The following is a 25745-nucleotide window of genomic DNA, read 5'->3' on the forward strand; positions in this document are numbered from 1 at the left end:
TAGATTGTGCAAAAAGCTACGTTTCTATGGGCATAAGAGGGTAAAAAATGTGGACTCGAGGACAGATATTGATTTTTTTTTTTTAAGTGAACTCACTTGCTTTGGGGCATCTTTCCAGAGCTCTAAACTGGTGTTTGCTCAGTTCACTGTTGGCGACAGACACCCTGAAGTGATGCTAGGAGGGAGTTCTTGAACAGAGCTCCCTCCCAGGTGAACCCCAACTGGTGCATTTTGAGGGGCCTGCTCACCTGCTTCGCTGTCATTGAGGGTTACTGGCCTCTGCTAATCTCAGCAATAGACCTTTCGGGCAAGTAAGAGAGCCCTGTTATGAAGAGCTAGTGATTTCCCAAGACGCATGTATGTATTCTTCCCCTTCGCCATTCCTCGGGAACCGCGACCATTTGCAAAGCTTTATCCCCTCTGTGTAGCTGGGCCTCGGTTTTACGGCTCAGGTGCTGACCTCTCGCCCAGCTCTAAACACTTGTTTTCGCTCTCTGCCCGAGAACATGACCTAGGTGTCCCAGCCCCGCACAGCCAATGGGACTAAGCGGACTCGGTGACCGTCCCAGTGTCGTCCTTGTTGGTCTTGTTACTGAAACTATCCCTGGTCTCCCAGGATTAGCCGCGCGTTTTCCTCCGACTCTACCCTCACTCCCCTGCTTCCAGGGGAGCAGGAGAAGTTATGATTTTTGATAAATTGTTCAAGCACCTTGGGAAATGAAGGGCAGTGATGGGCCTGGAGCTGCCACCTATTTAAAGGGCTGCCATGGAGAGATGCAGGTACGGATCTCGCTGCCCCCGAGGCCACAGCCGTGGTGAAAAGCTTGGTGACAGGCCACTAACGGGGAAGGAGCCCGCTTTTTAAAATTAGATTTGGAGCCATGAAATTTAAATTTATACTACTAGCTCCAGAGTTGCTCTTTCTATTGGATTTTCTTTCTTTTTAATAGATAATAAAATGATTATACCAGTAGGTAAACCTTTCTGGAGAGACTGTGTGCTTTCTCTTTAGGTTTTGTAGACTTAATCTTCCTGCCCAGCCGGCATGGCTCAGCGGTTGACCTGTGAGCCGTGAGATCGCGGTTTGATTCCCCGTCAGGGCACATGCCAGGGTTGTGGGCTCGATCCCCAGCAGGGGGCGTGCAGGAGGCAGCCGATCAGTGACTCTCATCGTTGATGTTTCTGTCTCTCCCCCTCCCTTCCTCTCTCTGAAATCAACGGAAACGTTTAAAAAACAAAAATAAAAAATTTAACCTCCCTAAGCTAGGCCTCGTTTGGTTAAACATACAGTTTGCAGTTATACAGACTTCAGAAATAAAAATATTCGTACAGCGTCTCATTGTTACAGTTTTTGGGTATATGGACGTGTCTGCTTTTATTTCAGCATTAGTTAGTGTTTCTAAACTTCATAGCATTTTCCTCCAGCAAAGAACTGTGTCTTTTCTGAGAAGAAGAAAAAAGGGACAAACTTGCTTATAAAATGAGGCCGTGTTTGCATATTAATTAGGAGGTCTTTGAACTCTAAGAATAAAACCCGTTAATGCTTTGGATACGGAAGAATTATGCATTCAAGGAGTTTAATTTTATGCTAATAGTGCAACAAGCTTTCCATTTTTCTGTTTTGTTTTCGTTTCCTGAAGATAATTTAGTGCAGACAGCCCGTCCCCACACTGCGCAGAGCGTGTCCGACGGCTTCCCCATAGTTAGATCCTATCGGCGACCCCATTGTAAATCTCTGTTACCCATGGTTTGTAATTTTATTGGAAAAAACCCACTGCAGGCAGAAACTCAACATGCGGTTTCAGGCTACAAGCTACATTTCTCTTTTAAAGATTGCTTCCTCTATGTAATTTCATAGTTCATGGAAATGGAGGAAGGCTCGTCCTGGGGCCGGTTTTGAACATGCCAAACAGATCGTCGTCTAGAAATAAAATAACTTCTAAGTAAGAGGAGCCGATACCCTATTATTGGCCCTAATACTATAACATTTAACCCAGAGAGAAAGACCACAGTGCGATGTGCGAGTCCCGTCTCTGCAGGGGGAGCGGGCCTTCTGTAGGACCCGGCGGGGTGGGGGTGTTGGCTGAGGAGGCGCGTGTTTCATCTCGGCCCGCGACTCCTTCCCGTGGGTGTGGGCTGAGGCTGCGGAATCGACCTTCCGTCGGACTGAGATGGGAGGGGCGGGGTGGGGAGGGGCCTGCTCAGAGTCCTTTACTTTGTCTGCCATGCGATTCTTTTTGGGGGGAAAGGATTATTTTTATTTATTTTTAAAATATGTTTTTATTGATTTCAGAGAGAGGAAGGGAGAGGGGAGAGAGAGAGAAACATCGATGAGAGAGAAACACCCATCGGCTGCCTCCTGCACACCCCCTCCTGGGGATCAAGCCCGAAGCCCGAGCTTGTGCCCTGACCGGGAATCGAACCCCGATCGCCTGGATCCTAGGTCGACGCTCAACCGCTGAGCCAGGCCCGGCCAGGCTAGAGTGACTATTTAAATGTGTGGCGTAGGTTGCCAATTTGTTATGCCTTGTGATGTTGTGATACATTATAGTTGATATGCTTTTATATATCATCTATACTATGTTGCTAATTTCTATTTCCCCTAACACTGGCTGGGTACCTTCTGTTGCCCCTGTGCATACCCCCCCTTCCCACCCTGTCTTGTGTTCTGGGAGGTGCGCCTGGGGGACAGTCCCTTGCCTCTGGCTCATGGTCAGGCTGGGTGGGTGGGGACCCCAGCGGGACCTGAGAGGGAAGAGGCTGAGCCCAGGGGCTGCTTCTCCCGGCTGACCCGGTGGGGGTCTGAGGGCGGCTGCCTCCCTGGACTCAGACCCAAGGCCACGGTTGGGGCCGGCGAGCCTGTCCATTCTGCTCCATCGCTCAGCACCCAGTGTCCAGCCCAGGACACCCTGTCCCTGGCGGGCCCTCCCCCCGCCCACCCTGATGAACAATCTTTTATTAAATGCTCCTCGGACGACCGGCTGTGAGCCGGCTCCGTTTCCGTGCGGACCCCGGGGGGCACTACCTGTAATTCTGCTTGTATGTCATCTGACTTTCCCGTCAGGAGAGGGCACAGCCCACGTTCTTAATCATCTCCCTGCTCGTAAGGGGAAAATGGTCTCTTGTTTTAATTTATAGTTTTTGGATTAGTATCGAGTTTGAACATCTGTTCATATGTTAATTGGCTATTTGCATATTTCTCTTAATTGCTTGTTAATATTCTTCGCCCATTTTTCTTCTGCGCTCTCTCCCCCTCTTCTACATTCCTATTAAGAGCGGGCTATTTTTTCCTGTTATATTTTCCGTCGGATCATTGTTGGTATAAGTGAAAATTATTACTTCCGTGCCTTGCTCTTCTGAGCCGTTCTGTTAGTTTGGGTAGATTTTGGCCTCTGCCCCGGGTCTCTGTGCCAGGCGCAGGGTGGCCGCGCTCCCTGCTCCTCTCTGCGCCTCTGTCCTCTGCGCGGCCCCCCCGCCGCGCTGGCTGCTCCGAGGCCCCGGGACAGGAGGCCAGTGAGCGGAATCTGTCCTGTTTCGGACACGGACTCTGCTGTTCGCAGCGGGTCTCACGCAGACACCCACAGACACCCCTGAGAAAAGCCCCGGCTCCCGTGGGGGGCTGTGTGCCCCCGAGTCCCAGGCCGAGAGCGTGCCAAGGCTCTGCGCTGTGGGTTTCGGGTCCTTGCCTGGTACAGCTCCGGCACTGAGTTCCACACGGTACATCATCCGCTGGACAGTTTGCATAGGTCCTGCAGGGCCCCAACACCTAAATGTTTTGTGATAACAGAGCTAAACCACCGTGGTTTACGCAGAAACCCTGGGTTATTCTAAGGCTTGTTTGCTCTGCCTCCGCTCGAGGCTCCTGTGTGCAAACAGCAGCCTCCGCCTTCGGCACCTAAGGGATTGTAGGAATCACCCGCCGCTTGGGCGCATTTTGCTCTCAAGAGAAACAGCTGAGATGAAAGGCCGGGTGTCAGGAAATCGCACTGTTCTTTTTCCCTTTCTTCTCTGTTGTTTACGTGCGTACACACACACACACAAATAAAACATTCCGGGCACCGAAGAGCCTCCAGAACTTCCCTTCGTCCCTCCCTCCCTCCTTTCCCGTCTTCCCGGGATGCTTAGTCATCACTGGAAAAATCTGCCTCTCGTCACTCTTTTCCCTTCCAGGTATCAGCTAAAAAGGCCTCTTACTTGTTGCTGAGACCAGGTGAACCTTGGAGGACGCCTGTGACCGGGGACAGGAAGGCGCTTGCCCGTGAACTTAGCCGCGCGGGTGCTGAGGTTGTTGTGGGGCCACCTGAAGGGCCCCCCGCGGCCTCCGAAGCCGGCGAGGCCCAGAAGTGCCCTCACGGTTCTCCCACGTCTCGCCGACGTTTGCCTCCCCTTCCAGTGCAGCCTGTTACCCGCAGAGCATTTAAGAATAATAAACTGTCTGGAATTCATTAGCACTGTTCATTTTCTTTAATTACTAGTATCGAAGCAGTTTGCTTTCCGCGCTATTTCATGGCAAGTCTTTCGGCTACGCTATCAGGCTGTGTTAAGCGTGTATAGATTTTTTTTTTAAAGATAAAATTAATCCCTATTTATTGCTTCTGGGGCAATATTTATCTTGAATTTCAAAGAACTGATGGTAGATAAACTCTTAGGAAATAACTCACTCACACGTTGGTAATGTCCTGTGCGGGGGATTAAAAAAACAAACACGAACAAAAGATGGACTCCCCTGTTTTTTACAGAATTTCTTTTGTTCAGTTATGTCAGATTCCCGGGTGCCAATTTAAATCACATTTCTAGGTTGATATAGAATTACAGAAATTCAGTGAAACTGCAACTTGTCGTCCATCGTTTTAGTCCTATGTTTATTTTTCATTTTTTTATCAAATGTCTTTAATTTCTGAAGTTAGAATCCCAGTGTTTAAAAGACTAGATGTGTGACTGTGCCAAATGGAATGGCATACTGAATTTTATTTTATTTTATATTTTATTTTTTTATTTATTTTTATTTTATTATTTTATTTTATTATTTTTTATTTTATTTTATTTTATTTTATTTTATTATTTATTTTATTTTATTTTATTTTATTTATTTTATTTTATATATATATTTTTTACAGGGTGGGAGGTGGTACCTGGCAAAGTGCCTTACAGATCCATGAAACATCTGTAAGAGGGAAAACTCGTTGCTGCCAATGAGTAAAGGGGCTTGACTCCGGGAGCAGCCGGGCGTCTGCTACAGAACCGCCCGTCAGGAGCGGTAACGTCGCAAGGCCTGTGACAGGAGCGCCGCCGAGCGTTCTGAGCATCACAAGGCCTGTGCCTCTCGCCTGGAGCACGCTCTCTGGTACATCCTGCTTCTCAGATTCTTATCCTTCTCACCAGTAGCTGCTGAATCTCAATAAAATCTATGGGTCGTGTTATGTTTAAAGGCTACTTACTGAACCAATATTTTCACAGATAAGATCAATACTGTATCTGTGAACCTTTGAAATTCAGATTGGAGAGGACGCTGCCTAATAAAACTCGGGTGCTGAATTTTATACAACATTTTACCAGCCTTTGAATTTTATATTCGGGTCCCAAAGGACCGGAAGACAGACTGAACGTCGCTGCAATTACCTGGATTAAACCACACGGTTTATGCAAAAACTCGGGATGCATTCAAGGCTTCTGCGTGGTGGAGGCACCGTGGGATGGCTCCTCGTTTCGTGACTGTGTTCAGAACCTTTGTCTAATTTGACATTTAAAAAAAAAAAGAGTGTTTTTATTGATTTTAGAGAGAAGGGAGAGGAGAGAGAGAAACATCAGGAATGAGAGAGTCATCAGTCATCCGCCTCCTGCGCGCCCCCGACTGGGGATCAAGTCTGGAACCCGGGCCTGTGCCCTGACGGGGAACCGAACCGGGTCCTCCTGCTTCATAGGCCGACGCTCACCCGCTGGGCCACGCCAGGCAGGCTGCTGACATTGTGAATGAGAAGTTTTAAGTTTATACCTTTTCCGTAGGACCATCAGTCCCAGATTTAGGCCGTGGAAGCGCGAGGTTCCAAAGCGTGTTTCGTCCGATGGTGTTTTCACAGAGCTGGCGTCGAAGCTGGATTTGTAGGGCCGTCGGCCATCAGAGCCTGTCCGTGCTGAGTTCCTTTCCCAGCTGTCAAGAGGCATCTTAAGGAATTGTCCAAAATTGCTTTGGGGTCATCTTCACCACTCTTGAGTGGTTTATTTCCATGAACAAAATAGTAATTAAAATTAAATTTAAGAAGAAATAGCCACAGTAGGTCACACGTTCATTAACGTGATGTGGATAGTGAACCCGTCCCACGTACAGACCGCGCAAGGCCCAAGGAGAGGCCAGGAGCATGTTTTAATGAAGGGAATCCGTGTTTACATCTAACAAACAGCATCGCCACTTAGGTGTCTGAGACCCTAGCGACGCCTATTAGCGCGCCACCTCCACAGATCTAATGGAGATTTAACACTCGTGTTTAAGGAGCAATTTGTCATAAATTAAGAGCATTTGCATAGTACTTCTCAAGGATGTTATTCTTTGCAGAGTTTTCGGTAATTAAGGGGCACATTCAACATTAAAATTTTATAATTTTTGTAGCGCTAGGAAAGCCCACTTTGTCGTGAGCCTCGCAGAAGCTTTGTCAGCTTCGCAGAAGCCCATGGGAAAGTCCAGCTTTCATAAAGACACAATGAGGGGACCACCAGCAGGGTTTTCTTCCCTCTTAAATCCTGAGCAGCGGTCTTGTGTTTAAAGACCGTCTGAGCACGCACGCCGCAGCTCGGAAGGCACCCACTCCACCCGACGGGGAGCGTCCGGTCGCTTGGGAAGGAGCCAAGGAGACCTCCTCCACCCACGCTGGTAAATAGTTGCACGTGGCTCGTATATGAATGAAGGGGCTCCGGTTGGGGGTGGGGTGGAGCCTCCCGTCAGGTAAGCATTTACAGTATTAACATCTAGTTAGAGGAAAGGCACTGCAACGCCCGTTTTAATTAAGAATGACAAATTTATTCTCAGGGTTCCTTTTATTTTGATGGTTAACCGGAGGTCTTTGGCATTTGCATCTTCTCCATCCGGCGAGACTGATTTTATGAAATGCAGCGTAGGGCGCAGCCGCCGCCCGGGGCACCCATGGGCGCGGGGGCTCCTGACTCGTGATGAGGGCTCCGTTACGTGGACGGTTTTAAGCATAGGATGCGAAGGGCTGGGTTCCTCAGGGAAGAAGGGGTTTGTACCTTAGTTTACCTTAGGTGGCTGTGGTCGTCTCATCTCTCCCGTAAACTCCCATAAACCGAATCTCCTTCCTTTCCCAGGCAGGAGGCACCTGAGCGTTCGCCACGAGCACCTGCGAGGTTCCTCAGCTCCTGCAGTGGTTTTAAAAACTTTCCCCTTCTCGGAAAACGCAAGTCTTTGCTCAACACCCACTCAGTGAACTTGGCGTTTTGAAGGATTAGTGCGGGTGATGTGGGTGCGGCCCCATATGGCTCATGGTTTTCATTCAGCCTTACCTCACATTCTCACAATTATTATAAATCATTTAGATGCTTGTCTTTATCATATATTGGAGCCAGTATGGGAGGTGGGGTTTCAAGCTGTTCTCATACTTAGAGCTTTCCATGCTCTCAATGTAGTTTTATTATTATTACTGTATAATTGGCCCAGAGTCTAATAGTTACAATGTGTTAAAATAAGTTGTATCTAAGGAATGGTAGTAATTAAACAGGATTTTTTAGTTCTTCCTTTTATCAGAAGGGCAGGTTCACGTGGCAATAGTAGGCCCTTGGTAAATCCTTAATGACTGACTGACACATAGTAGGCCTTTGGTAAATCCTTAATGACTGACTGACACATAGTAGGCATTTTGTAAATACTTAATGACTGACACACATTGTAGGCACTTTGAAAATACTTAGTGAATGAATGATAGTTGAAGAGGAAATTATTTTTGGGTCCCATTTGAATAAATATGGATTTTTAAAATCATTTTTCCAAATGAAATAAGCCCTCATATCCATATCCTAAAGAGTTTATTGCATCATAAAAGTTATGTACAAGGCATTGGGCATGTTTATAGGAACTGGTATGATTTACACTTACGTTAGAATTTTGCCATCTCTCCAGCATCCTGCACATTTTTCTATATTTCCAGTCCTTTTTTCTTTCTTTCTTTGTTCTTCGGTCTGAATATTTTCTGCAGAGCTATCTTACAGTACTGATTCTCTTTTCACCCGTGTTTAATTTGCTATTAAATTCAGCTGTTGCGTTCTTAATATTAATTGTTTTAATTTTCAGTTTTAGAATTTCCACTTGTTTTTTTTCTGTGGATTCCATTTCTCTGGCAGAGCCATCTTGTCATCTATTTTTTGAACACATTAATTCATGTTTGATAACTCTACTATCTCAATCAGAGGTGTCCCTGTTTCTATTGCCTACGTTTTGCCTGATTTTTTGGTCTGTCTGGTAATTTTCAGTTGAATGCCAGACACTTTGTGTGAAACACTGTAGGGCTCTGGATGGCACTGCTCTTCTCTACCCAGGGCTCACGTTGACAACGGCAGGCAGCCGAGCAGGGCAGAGCAACGCCATCCAACCAGCGTGTGACAGGAGAGCCTGGGTTTCAGAATTTGTTCGGTTCTAGAGCCGTCTTCCTGGGTCCCACGTGTGGGCTGGGTCACCCTTGGCAAGTCACTTAATATTTCTGCTCATCAATTTTCTCATTGATAACCCCGGGAAAACAACAGTCCCTTCCTCACAAGTGGCTAAGAAGAGGAAACGAGTTACTCTCTGAAAGTATCTAGATAGCACCTGATGCATACTAAGTGGTCAATGCGTGTTTGCTGGTGCAGCTATGAATTCTCGGCCTGATCAGACAAACACCTAAGGCCAAAATTTCCTCCCCGAGTTCCTGCATTGAACGAATAGTCACTGGAGTGGCTGCTGGTGGAGCTCAAGGGGAGAGCGATTCGACCTGGTGAGGGGACGGGGTCAGGAAACAGGGTGCGGTTGTTAGCAGCCCCTGGTGATGGAGTTTAAGAGGCAACACAAGCATCTCAGAGCTTGTCGGTGGTTGTCCCAGATAATTCCCCACCTGTGAGCCATTCGATCCCCGTAATGCTCGGGGCGGTTTCAAGGTGCGAAGTTTCCACCGTGGAGGTGATTTCAAGGACCAGTTTCCCACCTGCAGCCCCGGAGCGTGAGTGGGGGCAGTTCCGAGGAAGCCAGGCTCTCCCTCCCCTCCCTCGGGCTTGGTCTTTACTTCCCCTGGACCTGGGCTCCAGGAAGGGTGCTCTGTGGAGCCACGAGTTAGACACAATTTCCTTAGAGGACTTTCCGAGTCTCGTTCCTCCCTCACCCTTACGAGAGCCCCTCTGGTAGGATGATTGCGGCTTGATTGGAGCCGAGGCGCACGATTATGCCACCGACACTGTGCATGGAGCAATCTGTGTCCCCACTGGTGATAAATTGATAATCGCCTCGCTGGCTCAGCCGGTCGGCGGGGAGGCGGTTCATATTGTGAGACTTCAATCACGTCGGCTGTCAGAGCGACGGATGTTGCAGGTGAACTCCTTGGTCTCGCCGTAATCCTCCGAATCTCGGTTATCCATCACCCCACCATACATTTGTTTAGCAGGGAAATCGGCCTCTAAAATCTCGCCATTGGAGTAAGTCCCCGCGAAAACGTTGCTGAGCCTGACACGCGCGTCTCGGCGGCACTGTCAGGCTCTGTGGAGCCGTCCCGTGGAGCGAGGGGATGTGATCTTTCTGAGGGACGGCAAGGGGGCCCAACGGCTTCCCTTGGTTTTCTTGGACAATAATATAGTTTGGAAGCAGGTCCCTCCCCACTCCCCCGACCAGGGGGACGTCCCAGGAGCAGGTCGGAGATCCTCCTGTTGCTAAGTCTCAAGGGAGTTAAGTCAAGGTGGTGGAATTAGAATTAAACTCCAGAAGGTACAGCTTTATTTTCATGAATGGAGGCCAAGCTTTGAGGGAGCAAATACTATAAACAGGTGCTTTTTAACTTAGAGTAAAAGATGTGATTTTTTTTGTGTTTTTTTTTTGTTTGTTTTGTCTTGTACTGGGCTTCACCCTGAAAATTACTGAGTCACCACCTCAGTCATTTTTCCTGGAGAGTTTGTATCCCACGAACCAACGCTCAAGAGTAAAACCAGCCCGGCCCACTGAGCATTTCTAAGGCGTTACCTTCCGAGAGAGACGCTCACGGCCCCCTTGGCCCGTTCTCGATTCACAGGAACATGCTAATGAATGATCGGATTGTGGGCGGCTCAGTCTCCCGAGGAAAGAATTTCCTTCTATTTAATCTCAGGAAATAGGATCGGCTCTGCCAAGGTATTAGAGAGCCCACGGAAACGCTTCCCGTGTTCAAATTAAGCAGCTTTAAAACCGCTCTGGCTGCAGGTCTGACTAATTAGAATTCCAGCCGAGGCCTTGGAAGGTCGCGGACCCGCGCTGGGGCCGTGTCGCCCCCTGGCGGAGGCTTTGAAGGGCTGTCGAGCAGTTTCCCCCCAGTCGCTCGCCCACTTTGCCCAGGAACTTTCCAGTTCGTGTCCTCAAGTATCAAAGTGCTCAGAGGAAAAGATGTCCCGGAAGCTGTGGCGTAAGACATGGTTCGGGGAGGAGGGCTCCTGACAGTTCAGGGGACGTTTGGTTCCCCTCATCTGCATTCAGAGCCGCCTGGGGGACACGTGGACCCACGTGCTCTAAGGAAACGGACGTTTCTTCGTGACCGTGAGCCCCTCCAGGGCAGGAACGTGGGTGCTACACCCCGACTCCTCTCAGAGCAACAGGAGGTTTGCTTTGGCTTTTGACCCTAAACTAACTCAGCTTAATAAGAGGGCTGGGAAGCAGGGGAGGCAAGAATAAAATTTAAAAATTTTCTTTATATACAGTGCATTCCTGTTTCCAAAGAGAAAATTATGTCTAACATTATAAAGCCAATTTTCACAGACGTATTGGAGGCACCATGTAATATTTTTAATCACAGTAATAAGCCATAGGTTGGAAGGCTCGGAAGGGAAATAGTAATAGTAGCTAATATTTACCGAATCCTTCAACGAGCCGTATTTTCACCCCAGGAGTACCGCCTTCCAGAGCTGCGCCAGGCTCTCCGTAAACTGGCTTCCTCACGAGGCGACCCGCCGGATTTTAGGCCCAGCTTATTTCCTTCCGTCTTGGTGTGTGGTCTATGCTAATTTTCACAGTCATCTTAGGTTTGGGATCTTTTAATAGCATTTCGTTAGCTGCTTCCGAGGACCTGCTGGAACCCTCTGTGCCCGTCTACCTTGTGTTTCCAAGCCACTCCCAGTTCTCCGTTCCCAGGGGGCTCCGTCTCCAGGCCTCGGACCCCGAGGGACCCGAGGGCTCTCCAAGGCGCTTGCCTTTGTCCAACGCTCCCCGCGAGCCGTCACGGGCGATGTGGAGTTCCATGAATTCGGAGCTCAGTGTCGCTGCATTCAGGGGCAGTCACAGAAGGACGGAGCTAGGACAACACCCGAGGGAGGAACACAGAGGAAACCAACCCATGTTGCCACAGAGGGCGAGCTCAGAGGAATTTCCAAACCACCTTGAACCTCTGTGTGTGGAAAAGCTGAGGGATAAAGTCACCTGATTTGGGAAGGAACATGGTGCCTGCGTCAGGACTTCACGGTGACAAAGTTGTGGCAGATACACAGGCGAGAAAAAGAGCTCTTCCTGCCCCGGCCGGTGTGGCTCAGGGGGTAGAGCGCCGGCCAGCCCACCGAAGGGTTTCGGCTTTGACTCCCGGTCAAGGGCACGCGCCTGGGTTTCAGGTGTGATCCGCCCCTGGTCTGGGTTGGTGCAGGAGGCAACTAGTCGGCAGCCAGTTGATGTCTCTCACATCGATGCTTCTCTCCCCCTCCCTCCCCTGCCTCTTTCTCTTGGACAATCACACAGCCCTGGACCCGTGTCCTGACCTTCAGTCCCCCCAGCCATGTCACTGCTTATGTAAGTCTTCCGAGTGTCCCCGAGGCCTGCGGGACAATTCCAGCGTCCTCGGGAGGGCGGCCAGGCGCCCCATGCCCCGCTTCTCCACTGTCACTCACCACAGGCTTGTCCCCCGTGCCTGGCAGCACCCAGCCGCCCAGTGAACAGTGTGGTTGTCCTGCGGTGCCCCCCCCCCCCTTTTCTGTAGCTGATTCCTCACCTGTCTTAGCGTCATCCCTGTAAAAGCCAGCCAAGTGCCCGTGCGTCTCCTGGGACTGCACTCGGCCACCACATTCGGTTAGAATTAGGCGGATAGATCTGTCCCCTCCACCAGGCTGGAACCCTTTGGGGACCAGGTCCTATTTCCTTTAATACGTCTCACTCCCCCGTGTCAAGTTCAGGGCTTGGCGCCCACCAGTTACGCAGTAAGTGGCCTGTCGTGGGATCATCTCCAGTCTCGACACGGGCTCACTCGCTCAGCCGTTCTCACGTGTCATCGGTCAGGAGGTCCGCGTGACCGCAGGGGCGAGCGAAGGCCTAAGGAGCCCAATGCTTTCAAAACTGGAAAACTGCTTTTTTGTATAAATTCACATTTATTCTCTTCTAGTATTTAAAAGTACCACCTGCTTTTCTTTATTGTCAACAACATCGTTTAAGGAGAAAAGCCCAGACGCACAAGTCAAGGATGGTCAGTAAATTCACTCAGGTGCGCCTTTGGGTGTTTTGAGTAAATTTCCAGTCGTTCCTCGGTCCTACCACGAGCCTCACGGGGGGTGAATGTCACCATGTCCCCCGACCCTGGCACACTTGGGAATCTCAGTCAGGAAAGCAAACTTCTTCAGCACCTCCCTCTCCCTGCCCCCTCCAGCACCAGGGCCCCCTCCAGCCTGTAGGGCGCCTTTGTGTGAATCACAAAAAAGCCACCTGTCTGCAGCACTGCGGCCCCAAAGGCTCAGGGCTTGGCCACAGAAACGTGCTTTGTGCCAAGGAGGGGACTGTCCCCTCGGCAGATGGCCCCCAGGACGGGAGCCTGATTTGGGCTCTGTGCCGGGTCACCCGGCCTGATGCAAAGAGCCCGCAGCTCCCTCCTGCCCCCTGGTGGTCACCTGTGGCCGTTGGTGGGCTTTCTTGTGAAGCCTCACTTGCCATGCCGATGGGGCCAAGTCGGTGGCAATCTGCCATCTTTGCGTAGAATTGTCACTCTGCAGAGCTCATTTTGCTAAGTGACAAAGCCAAATACGCCACAACAGGAGCCAAACAAACTGTTGACCGCCAGCACTGCGCGTCCCCACGCACTCCGAGGTGAGCATGGCTGGAGAGCAGTTAGTTATGGGTCTCCGTGCATAAAGGGAATGTGACATTTGAGACAGGGGTTTATTGCCTGTGACATCTTTATAAATTTCAAAACTCCAGGCGCCGAGACGGGCCGAGATCACCATCCCCAAGCCCAGCGTCTGCGCTCTGCCCTCTGACCTGTGGGAACACCCCGCAGGTGGCCACCCACACGGGGACGCAGTTTCCCTTTATTGACGGGCGGATGGAGTTTCTTGAACAATTGTGCTCAGGCTGAAACGACTGCGGAGATCCACCAGGGGCTGCTGTTGAACTTCTAAAAAAAATAATATTTTGGAGGCGAAGGGTGGGGAGGGAGGGACGGGAATGGGGGAAGAAGGGTCGGAAAAACACGTCTTGGAAGGAAAGCTGACATTTCCGTCCGAGGTGGGCCACGCTTGGCCGGTGCCACGCTCGGAGGGTTTCGGGAGTGTCAGTAACAAATACTTGCACCGGGAACCTTCAAACCCTGCATCTCCGCACGTCAGGCCCCAGGGACAGTCCTACAAAGACATCCCTGTCAGCCTCTAATTTTGGACGGAAAACCGTGGTGGCTGTCAGGCGTCTGTTCCCATGTGTGAGATTTATCTTCTCTCGCAAACAAACCGAGCGCAGGGTTTTTAATTAATTTCCAAGCGCCTCCCAGGATAATCCCCCCCCAATATATTAATACGATGATTTAAACCTTCACTCAGAGGCAGACTTTGGGTTGGAAATCACGAAAGGCTTAGATGGTGTTATCAATAAGCCACCCGTTTGTTGGTTTCGGGGAATCAATAAAGTTGCCCTTTCCTCCATTTTATTTTTGGAGGCTTCAGTGGGATGTTATCTCTTTTAAGTCTCTTCAAGGAGATCACGAGCGAGCTGTTTTTGCTGTTTTTCTGCTTTTGATTGGGGGCAGGTCTTCGGCTGTTTCTCTTGCTGCTGGTGGAAAATTTGCTTCAAGACTCCTTGTTTGGGGGCGAGGAAGTGAATTTTCTTCTCTGAAGTGTTTGCTTCAGAGAAACCTGATTTTTTTCTTCTAATGACCAGGAATAGGCCATTGAAAGGGGCCCTTTCCTGACACATACAAATGTATTTGGGGCAGTGAGTCCATCTCTTCTTTCCCTGTCCAACGTCCCCCTTAATCAAAAAATGTGGAATAAAAAGGATAATATAACAGTCTAAGGACAGGAGTAAGTTGGATAAAAATGAAAGTTATATCTCCTGTAATAAGAACTCTCATCGGGAAGAATTTTATTTATTCTACACAAGGCTTCTATTTTTATTTACTATTATTACGCTCTTAGCTAAAAGGCTCCCTCAAATTTCATAACGATTTCTTTTCTCAATTCACCTTTAAAATATTTGATTACGGGGGCGATAGGGTAGTTCTTGGAGAAATATTTATCTTTCTCTGAAAAGGACATTCAAACATCATTTGAAAGTCGTGGTAATAAAAGGTAAATTCTTAGAGTCTTATACAGGCTTTTAATTATTGGCAATCAAATACTACATTCTCGGAAATGCACGAAACGCCGTCTTCCTATAGGACTGGAGCTAACACCTGCGACATTTTTTCTATATGAGGTTTTTCCCCTTCAGATGTTTTTCTTTCTCCAACCCCAGCCCCTGCTATTCAAATGCTTCCCCCCTGGAATCTAGGGCCTGGATCCACGAGGAAAGTCTCATAACCAAATATCTACCCAGCGAGAAGGGAAGGTTTAAGGTTCAATTGCTCTGTTAGTCACCGGTATGTTTTTCTGCCTTCGAGGTTGTATGTGAGCACCAGGAAAATCAACCTTTTAAACCCAGATGGATCCTGACAGGTTTTATTTTCCGTGACTCCCAAGCACAGGTCTAGAAATTCGTCCCTAATTGAAACAGTTCTCCTCGTGGCTTTTATTTTACTGTCCTGTGCTTTCTGACATCTCGTACGTGACACAGAGGCTGTTTTAGATGTGAAATGACAGGTTTCGGGAGCCCGACGCAGGGTGCCGATAGATGGAGCCTCCCGGACGCTGACGGGCGGCCTCGGCCTCTGGGCCCCTGGCGATGGCCCGTCAGCGGCATCACAGCCGCGCTCTGCGGGCTGATGGCCGGGCCCCCGGTGCCCGCTCCCCGAGGCCCCCCAGCCTGACGGGCGGAGCCGGGAAGTGTTTTCTCTGCTGTTTAATTGAACAGAATCTGGGCTCAACGTTGGTTTGAAGTTGTGCTTCTTCCCGGCCAGGATGCAAAGGTCACCCGTGTAATTGAGTCGTGGGCCGTAAAGGAAAATCAAAGCGTCCCCATAGCTGTTTGTCCCTGTTGCATCTTCCTGTGAGGTCAGAACATGGACAGCAAGGGAGACAGGACACAGGCCTGCACGGGGGCCCACGCGTGACGCGGAAACTCTGGGGGAAATGCTTTTCCTGCTGCTGGGATGTCTTGGAGTTGGAAAAGGGTTATTTTGGGGGAAAGACACGTATTTATACCAGAGTCCGTCGGAATAAAATGGGACAGGGTGCAGGGGAGAATGGCCCCGGGCCAGCGCAGCGCCTCCTTCAAGGCTGGAAGCGGACGCGTGCCTGGCCGCCGACCCGCGGCCCCGGCCTTGTTTTCCAGCCCTGCCTCCTTCCTTGTAGCTTTCCCACGTCAGATCCCGAAACGAGAGCCAATTACCGTAATAGGTGGTGGTTTGGGGGAGTTTGTTCGACATCAGGCAGTTAAAAGGTTTCATTGCTCGTAGGAGCCTGTTAATGCCCTTGATTGTGTCTCCACTCGCTTTGTGACGTCTCGGGTGGAAGCGCGGGGCTCTTTTATCGCCTTATTACATTATGCAAAAACTCGAATTGAAAAGATATCTGCAGGAACACTTAAAGGGAGGCATCAATCAGCTTCAGAGGAGAGAAAGTGTTCTCGGAACAGCTCATGAAAGGGTAGCTGTCAGTTTTATTTTGGACGAACAAAGGCGGCGACGTAAAAAGCACTTTATTGTAAGAGCACACTGTGATTCGACAAATACGCCGTATAAATATAAGAGAGGAGAAAGCTCATAATTACCTGATGGCTCCGGTGTAAGTTAAGTAATACTTTTAAGACGCGTCAGGCGGCGGAGGGCGCTCCTTCCACCGGGTCCGGAGTTCTAGCCTCACGGCCCCATCAGGTGACACCTTAGCCACCCCTGTCTGGTCACACAGGTACCCGAGTGGGTTGGTCACGGTCCATTTTTCTTTTGTTAATTCTCAGGAGCCCGAGGATGTTTTTTCCATTGATTTTTAGAGAGAGTGGAAGGGAGGGAGGGAGGGAGAGAGAGAGAGAGAAACATCGACTGGTTGCCTCCCACACGCACCCCAACCAGGGCCGGGGATGGAACCTGCAACCCAGGTACTTGCCCTTGACTGGGAATCGAACCCGAGACCCTTCGGTGCACAGGCCGGCGCTCTAAGCACGGAGCCACGCCAGCCAGGGCTCACGGTCGGTTTTTAATGCGTCTCGGAGAGGGACAGGAGTGTGTGTGGGGAGCATTAGCAAACATGTCAGCAGCCACTTCATGGAGCAACGCTCTTCAGACCGATCTGTTCTTACCGCGCGGGGTTCAGGGGTTTCTCCTGCTCTCCTTGCTGCTCTCACAGCCTCGGACTGAAAAGTAACTGCGTCGAGACTCGAAATAGCCTTTCCTGGGGTTTCCTGTTTGTTAGGAGAACCCATCAGCCGCCTGACGTCGGGCCTTTCTGCACCAGGGTGCTTTGTACATAAGGCGGCTTCCTTATAATCAGAGATATTTTGCTTATTTTAGAAAGATGGTTTTTAACGGCAAGCGCTAAACATATAACCTTATTTTGGAACCTGTTTCCCAGGTGATAAACTTTAGGCTGATAAACGCTGCAGAGATGAACCTTTGACAAGGTGTAAAAATCTACAATGAAAACCATCTATTTGAGGGAGCTAGTCCAGATCCAGCCCATGGAAGACAAAATGTAAATTTCAGGATAGGAAAAGGAATCCGGTTTTCTGTAATTTACGCTTCCACACACCCGTTTGCACCTGGCAGTGGCGAGTCAGCTCCCTGCCCAGAGGAGGCCCTTGATAAATATCTGTTGATTCAGGCTACAGCGTAAAAAGAAAAATGTCCCAGTCAGTAAAAACCTGCCTTTTGTTTTGCAACCTGATGCAGGGATGCTAGTTCCTTATTAAATATAGTCATATTAATGTTCTCCCAGATTCAGGCTTTTTCAAGATTTAAAAAACTTCATTTGAAGTCCAGTAACCCGATTAGTTCACTCCCCTACCCTGCTGTAGCTTGTAAAATTGAATTAATGCTTGTTACATTTCTAAGAAATAATTTTCGTTTATTTTTAAAACTGCAAATATGGCAACTTGTAAAAAGAAATTAATTTATAACTTTATCTGTAACATCATTTCGCTTGTGACTAATTTCTCATTGTTACTGTACATGACGCCTAATTCATTAAAATAATTTTCTCTGTCCCAGTGGGTCACATCCAGACCCTGGAGCGAACAGTGCCAGGCCTGCTCCTCCGAGGTGCCCACGGCCTCCTCCCTCCTCCCTCGGCCTGTCCAGGGACACTCTCATTTTGAGAGTACACGGAAAATTATCTCATAAAAGAAATTTAATGGCAATGGAACTTCTGAGGTTTCAAAATGTAGAATTCTTAAGGCATGGAACTATGGGAAAAGCCGTAATTTATTACCGGCAAGTTAGTATGTGGCACACATCTGTGTACCGTTTCAGAAAATAAAGGCTGTTACCATAGCAACTGCCACATACTATGAAACATACGTTATTTGTGAGTTGCCAGGCTCCCTGTTAGAAAAACACACACAACACAAAGTCCCTCCCCACGGCCGCTCTCTGCTGTCAAGGATTTCTACCTTCTCTTTACTGTTATAAGGGATACTCTTTACTGTCCTGTTATTTTGAATTTATATCTATATATATATGTACACACATATATATTTGTTTGTTTCCCATACTTTCAGAGTTTGTCTGCTCAATTGATAAGTTTGCGTAAGTAACGCCATGGTTTGGTGCCCACTGTAGAGATGTTTCCTCACCTAGTCTTATCTTGTTACTATTAAAGAAATTCTATTGATTTTTGAGATGTAGCAACATGTGTGCAGTGAGGACAACTGTAGCCACTGTGACTGCAACAGGTGATGTACCCTTGATTTGATCGGCCCCCTTAGAGTTTTATAACTTTGAGTCACACAGCCATTGTGGTCTTTCACTCCTGAAAAGAATGGGGACGTCACGGAGTGGTAGGTGCCTACTTTATGGCTGTCACATTTCACTTGAAAATGTGTGCGCCGTGTTGACGTTGTTTGAAATAATTGTTCAGCTGGTACTGATCATTCGGTGAGAACAGTTAACTCCTGTACGGCGGGCGAGGTTGCCGGTGTCTCTCGGTTGAGCAGAAGTGTCACAGGATACATGGGATGGCCCACAGTTCCGAGATCCTGATTCAAGGTGAGCTCCCTTTAGTGAACAGGCAGGAAAGTAAATGAGCAACAGAATCAAGGTGCTGATGACAAACGGGGGAGCCTGGGACAAGGCCGGACAAGGAAGGGGTCAGAATATTCGACAGGTTGGAAGTGAGTCTCAGAACAACGCGACGCTCTCCAGCGCGGCTTGGCTCTTGCTGGGTCCACTCGGGGGAGGAGGTTTTTGATAGGTGCGTGCATCAGATGTGGTTGCATTTCCTGCGCCTGGTGACGTCTTAGTTGGGACTTAATACATAATTGCATCATTCACACATTTGTTTAGAGGCTTCCCGCGGAGCAGTACCTGAGTTTCCCTCTGCACCAAGCAGGACGCCGGGTGCCGGCACTCCTTGGAGACAGCTACCACACTGTATCAACCCTAAAAGCAGAGTACTTTTCGTGAAAAATGGCAGGATGAATAATACCTTTCCTTTCCTCAAAAAAAGCTTAATAGTTTAATCAATATACCTTTGTTAAACACCCACCATGTGCCAGGCACAGGCTCCCTTGTCTCCAGGGAGCTCACAGGCCCAGCTGGGGAGAGAGGCCACTAACCAGCGTCATGAGGGCTGTGCCTTCGCCTGTTTTCTATCTGCCTCTCAGGTCATCCACAGCAACAGCAATGCTATGGAGCACTCACTTTTTGACAGGTGCGTCGGGTGCATTTTGTAATTTAATCCACACAATCAAGCTATGAGGGTTTTATGGACAAGACACTGAGGCTCAAAGAGTTGGAGCAACTGGCCTAAGGTGAGATGGAGTATTAGGATCCCCATGCCTGTCATATCTGAAATAATACACCTTGAGTATGTGTCCCTGTGTCCACAGCCACCATTCTCCTTGTCTCCCACCCGGCTCTGTAGCAGGGTCCATCCCTACCAGCTCCCCAAGTGCAGAACATAAATTGGGTCACATGGCTCCCTGCATGGAGCCTTCCAGTGGCTTTCTGTCACACGAACCATGTCCACAGCGTGGCCAAGGCTTCCCTGTGTCCTTTCCTGTCTTGGTTTGTGGTGAGGCTTCTGGAGAATTCTCATACCTTCCTGGGCATTTCTGCTTCAAATCCACTCTCTGTTCAGGGAAAGTCACTGTGATCTGGTGCTTTCACTCTTTCTGAGAAATATTTTCCATGAACCAAGGAGAAAAGTGAAAATTCGAACTAGTGTGCTCTTCCTTGGGGTTCTGTCTTCCAAAATATTTTTTTGAAAAATGCTCTTTTTTTTCTTCTTTTTTTCAAATTAAAAACCCACCCCCTGATGGAGAAGTGATTTTCCAGGACATTGTGTTCTAAGCTTTAGTCATTTCTGTACCTCTTTCAGGACTCTGCTAGGCCTGCATGCCACCTGTGACATTTTTTTCACTATTTTTACTCAAATCAACTTAAAGGGAATAATTCTAAACAATAAAAGGGATGAAATCACAAGTTTGATGTGATGGTATATTTTCAAAAATAAATAGATAACAATGAGAATATTTGTATCTGTGACAACGAAGATCGTGTCACCAGTGGAAAAGATTCCACCGTTTGGGAAACACCATTTACTGGAGGCAACTATCTGCTGTTGGTCTCTGATTTGGAATCTAAACTGAGGGTCTGATATGATTACCCACAATGCACCAAACCGATGGAAAACAGGAAAGCTGGTGGACCAGGATACCATTTATTAACATCTTGGATTTTTTTCAATACAATAAAATGTATCTGTAGCTATCATGTACGTGAATTCAATCTATAGCCCAGTTCTGAGGGACGTTATGCTAATTTGTTGCACAAGGTTGGCTCTCACCAGGACGTGACTTCAGTAGTTCTCTCGTTGGTCTCAGCCTAAGTATCAGTGCATTTTCCTGCAGGTGGTGTGTTGGTTCTCCCATTGGTCTGTCTCCGTTAGTCCATAAATAAGCAGAATTTCTGGGATGAAAAAAGCCACATGATTTAATAATACTCTCAATCAATTGAGGGCCTTTGTGGCTTCTCAGGGAAAAGATAAAATAAAATTATAATATGACTTTTATATTTTTCCATTTGCCGTAGATTTTCCTTTCAGATTCCAAGGCCAATGGAACAGAGGATCAGTTTCTACAATTCATTTTTTTCCACGAGTCCATTCCAGTGTCTCCTTACTTGGGGATGGCTGAGAAAAGAAGGGTCAGGAAACTAGAGAGGCACAGTTAATTGTGTAATTCATAATAACAGCAATTTTTTCTATTTACATGTCGTTTGGATGCATTTTTTCCTGAGAAAGATTGAATGAAATAATTTTCTCTCGTTCTCAAAACTCATTGAGGCGAGAGAGCGCGTTGCATAGTAATCACAGTTGCTGCGACTCGGGGAGGCAGGGTGTCAAGTAAACATGCTGTACAAAGTGTTCTATGAAAATTCTGAGTCTCATGTTTGAGGATTAAAAGAAGGATTCCTTTGCTTCTTAGCAAAGAAATCCCGGAAACAAGTGAACAAACGGACACCTCGCCGAGCCGGGGTCTGGGAGGTGCGACAAGAATAAGACATGTAATTAAGGAGGGAAAAAAATCCGAGACGGGAGCCACGAAAGAGACTGTGATGTGAGGAAAACATGGTGCGAGAGATGTAACCGAAGACCTCAGATCCGAGAGCTGAAAGCGAAGGAAACTAGTTAAAATTCCACCCCTCGTCGGCGCCGGGGGAGAAATACACCATCACTGCTCGGTGCCACTTAATTTTAGAGACAATGAATCGCCGCGTAGGTTGTAATGCTGTTTCGAAAACAAACAGTGCCTTGTACTTTGGGTGCCCCACCCTGGTGGCTGCTGCCTTCGGGGTGGGTTTGGGGTGAGTCCACCACTGCGGCTCGGACAAAGGGCCGTGAGCGGGGAGCGCGCTCTCTGCGCCTGCAAGCGGCTGCCTGCGCCAAATGAGCGTTTTAAAAACCATTCAAATTACGTTGAAAATTTGTAATTATATTTTCCCCTTTAATTGTAACTTATGCAAATGTTATATTCCAGCTGTACAAATAGCATTTGCTTCAGATGACAACATCCACGCTCCATCCTGAGCGAGACGAAGGCCCCGGCGCCGGATTCTTCCCGAGCGGGGGCCGCGGGCGGGAGGCTGGGCCGGGCGGCTGTGAGCGCGAGCGCCCGGACCTGGGCACACGCAGCCCGTGGGAAGGCAGACAGACAGACAGACGAGGCTGGGGACCCAGGGCGCCCGGTTCTGGTGAAGCCCACGCGTGTGACTGTCTGGTGGTGGCTGAGGTGGGGCCGCAGGGCTCACCGAGGACACGCTCGAGGGGCAGCCCGGCGGGAGCCAGCCCAGCAGCCGTGTCCGGGGTGTAGGTGGCATCGGAGTCTCTTGGTCTTTTCCCCTGGTCCCCCCTCACTTTTTCCTTCCGCCACCTTTCTCCCCCTTCCATCCCGTCCAGACACTGACAGACAGACGTCAGCTCCGCAGTTCCCGACGGGGGCATCGCCTGCATTCACGTTGGCAGTTGCTGTGGGCTATAGATCTTCTAACGCCCTCTGCGGTGCCCCCGAGAGGCCACTGCCGTTCGTTTGTACCACGTTCTACTTTGATTTACTGCAGATAAATGGAGACATTAGCCAAGGATCGGGGTCCGGGGCTGCCGGGAGACACGCCCCCGCAGTGGGTGTGAGTGCATGTTTACAATGATGGCCTAATGCATTGGCTTTTCTCTTTTAGTTCTTTAAATTTGCTCTCTCAAAAAAAAAAAATCAGAATATTAACATTTTTGCTTCCCTTGTGGCCGACTGCTCGTCCTCAGAACACAGGCGGAGCTGGGCAGCGGGGAGGGTGAGACTCTCACTCAGAAGCGGGAGAAATGCTTCCCTTCCTTTCCTTTCTGTCCTCGAACCACAGCAGGCATTTGGGATAAGGGACAGTCACACTCCGTGTGGTGGCATCCCGTGGACTGGCGCTCACAACAAAATACTTCCCCGTCCGGCTGACTCCTGGGCAGGAGGCCTCTCTGTCCACAGCTTCTCCATCTTTACGGCACATAGGAGCCCCCGGCGTCTTTAGGGTGCGATTCCCAGGCTCGTCACCCCGGGCTTCTCAGTCCCTGGAGGAGCTGGGGCCCGGGGCCTGCATTTAATACCACCACGGAGCAGGGGGGCTGCTTTGCTCTCTCCTTTGGTTTCCACGCCTGGCTCTGCCCGTGTTTCCGGCCTTGGCCAGGGAGGCTGGTGCCAGAGGAGACACCCGGCCGATCAGATGCTCCCGTGTCGGCTGCTTATCCCGGGCTGACTGCGCCATCCGCTTGTTGCCCAGGGAGACACGATGAAGCCATTAATTATTTAGGGGCCCAGAGTAGCCACCATTAATGAATCCGAGTGTATTACAATGTTCCTAATCAGGGTAACAGCTGCGGAATGACAGGGCCATACAGTCTTCCCCAGCGAGTCGCACACGGTTAGGGTCTGTCCCAGTCCTCGCATCCAGATGCTCCTGCGCCCTTCGGCCAGGGCAGATCCCGCTCTAATCGGGGGGGAGGTGGGCCCATCCCGTCGTCTTGCGGCGTCAGAGCCGGGTCCGCAGTGGGCCATGTTTTTGTTTTGTTAATCCTCAGCTGAGGATATTCTTTCCACTGATTTTTAGAGTGGGAGGGAGGGAGGGAGGGGGAGAAACATCGACATGAGAGCCACACATCGACTGGTTGCCTCCCCCTCAAGCCCCGAAGGGGCCGGGGATTGAACTGAGTTACCTGCCCTTGCCCGGGATTGAACCTGCGACCCTTTGGTGCTCGGGTGGACGCTCTAACCACTGAGCCCACCGGCCAGGGCCCTCTCAGAGGTGTTTATGCACATTTCACAGATGTTTCCGAATGGCCTTCTGCTGCTGTGACCCGCGAATGCTTTTCCCCATTTGTGTCCTGAGGTTCTTTCAGGCATTAAGTGAGCTAATGCTCGTGGAAGAGCCTTGTACGTGGTCAGGTCCGCGCACCCACGGACTCTCTCTGCCCTGGTGCTTAGTAACAGAGGCCGATGCACAGACGCGGCGAGGCCAACCTCCGGACCTGGCGCCGGCTCTGCGCGCCCCCTGCTGCCCTCCCGGGCTCCCCGCGCCCTGAGTGCCAAGTGCATGTGGCAGGATCCTGACCCCAGTCATCACGGCGGGTGGACGGGGCAGGCAGAGCTCATGTACGTGCACTGGCTGCCTCGCGGCGGGTGCGGCTGCTCGCTGAGAATCCTATTTACTTCCCAATAGTTTCGCATCGCTCCGCTTTGATCTGATATGACTATTTTACAAGCCTGTGTACCAAGCGCGGCTTCAAAATTGCAGGTTATGAAATAAAGAAAACGTAACAATTGCCGGGCAGGGCGGAAAGCTTTCTGTTCCGTCCGTGTGCTGCGATTTTAAAGTCAGCTGGACGGCCGAGTGGGGCGGGGGCCGGCCTGGGCGTCGCTGTTCCTTTTCCCCGCCAGGCGAGAGGAAATGCGACTCTCTTCTCTGTTTTCAACTTCAGGTTGTTAGCCAGCTTTTCTCAGGCGAGTGTGTGAAGGTGGGGCTTTGCCTTATTTGCTGGCTTCATAAAAACGACAGGACACGCCCTGGCCAGTTTGCTCAGTGGTTAGAGCATCGGCCTGCAGCCCAAAGGGCCCCTGGCTTGACTCCTGGTCAAGGGCACATACCTGGGTTGCAGGTTTGATCCCCAGCCCAGGCAGGGGTCGGGGCTCGTGCGGGAGGCAGCCAGTTGATGTCTCTCACATCGACGTTTCTCTCGCTCTCTCCGGTGGGGTTACCTCTCTGTGCGGCTCTGACTCCTCGCCTTGCCCATCGGCCGTGTAATCAATTCCCTGGATAAACGCCCTCCTGTTGAAACACCTGGAGCACCTTCTTCTCTCTGGCTGGATCTGGCTGGTACAGACCCACCATTCGCTACAGGCACGTACCAGACTCTGCTCTCAATTTTAAAAACCTCACTTAATTCTCACAGTTCACTCAGCTCGATGAGCAGGTATTAGGATTATTTGACCCAACGTACAGGTGGGAACAAGAAGCCTGGAGCTCTGAGCACGAGGCAACCAGCTCGGCGCCAGCCGACCAGTGAGCAGCTGGGCGGGGACCCCGGTGTCCCTGGGCCCAGCCAGCTCCCACCTGCCACCCGGGGCTTGGACCCGCCCCTTGTGGTAACGCGGACGCACGCGGGGCTTTTACCTGTATGCTTCATTTCTGATTAAAAGAAGCCGTCTGACCTCATGGCAGACACCCCAGGGAGTATAGAAACTAGAAGTAAAAAACCCCCAAACCCCACATGTAGCAGCAATGCCTCCATCCGGCCATCGTTTTTCATATCTGGGCATTTTTATTTCCAGTCTTTTTTTCCTTTGAGACTGTTTTTGCATAATTTGATTTTAAAGCAGAAAGTTGACTATCATCAGGGATTATGTCTTGAAAACAGAAGCATCTGAAAAGAGAAATGAAGCTCTAATGAGAAGGCTGTGGTCCACTGACCGCGCTGCCCTGGAAGCCGGCCGGCGGGGGCAGCCCCGGGGTTAAGGAGAAACAGCACCGGCAGACGCGGCTGTGCACAGGCCGGGCAGCGAGCCCACTAAATCTTACTCTGTGTGCGTCGGGCTCCTCGCAGCCGCTTTCCCCAGAAGGTGACTTCAGGATGAAATACTGGGGCTCTTTCGACTGGAACAAAACATTTTCTATTTGTTCTACCAATAATGCTCTAACTTCTGCATTTTACTAGTGTTCTCTGCCTGAATTCTCCCTACCCACCTGAAAAAACAAAACCCAGCAATAATTCAAACCTCTGAGCTGGGTTACGAAGACCAGAATGGCTGCCTGCTAAGGTCAGCCCAAGAAACACAACCCCAACCTGTCACCTCTGAACCCTGTCACAGGGTGGCCAGCGGGGGACACGGGGGACACACAGGAGTTAATGGCAGCCAAAGTCAATGAGCCAGAGGCACGTAATCCAAGGTGAAATCGCGGGTTGGAAATCGTCTTCTCAGAAGGCCGGGATCTGGAGGGACTGCTGGG

This window comes from Miniopterus schreibersii (assembly GCF_964146895.1).
Source record: "Miniopterus schreibersii genome assembly, chromosome: 19".
NCBI lineage: Eukaryota > Metazoa > Chordata > Mammalia > Chiroptera > Miniopteridae > Miniopterus > Miniopterus schreibersii.